General features: G+C 38.6%; 1 protein-coding gene across 1 annotated transcript in view; it reads right to left on the bottom strand.

The window, feature by feature from the left end:
• LOC119593018 overlaps positions 1-246 on the bottom strand; it is a 27,676-nt gene that overhangs the window by 24,759 nt on the left and 2,671 nt on the right. The gene's annotated exons all lie outside the window — the stretch shown is intronic.

Raw genomic sequence — 246 nt, 5'->3', positions numbered from 1 at the left:
AGCTATGAAATTTCACTGACTTTCTCAACCACTAATTATGTGGCTGACTGGCTCTTCCCAGCTAAAATCATAATACTATCCAGACATCAAGGGAGTCATAAGCCTATCACTGGCATCCAGGGTAAGGGACAGCACAGAGATTATAGGACAAAAGATGGACATAATATGAGAAATGCTAAAAATAGCCAAAAATGATAATCATTCATGCTTTGCCTATTACTATGGGAGATTCCTTTGTGGTGTTTG

The sequence above is a fragment of the Penaeus monodon genome, chromosome 31, assembly GCF_015228065.2.
Source record: "Penaeus monodon isolate SGIC_2016 chromosome 31, NSTDA_Pmon_1, whole genome shotgun sequence".
Classification (NCBI taxonomy): Eukaryota; Metazoa; Arthropoda; class Malacostraca; order Decapoda; family Penaeidae; genus Penaeus; species Penaeus monodon.
The sequence above is the reverse complement of the archived record's forward strand: the minus strand, read 5'-3'. Positions and strand labels throughout refer to the sequence as shown.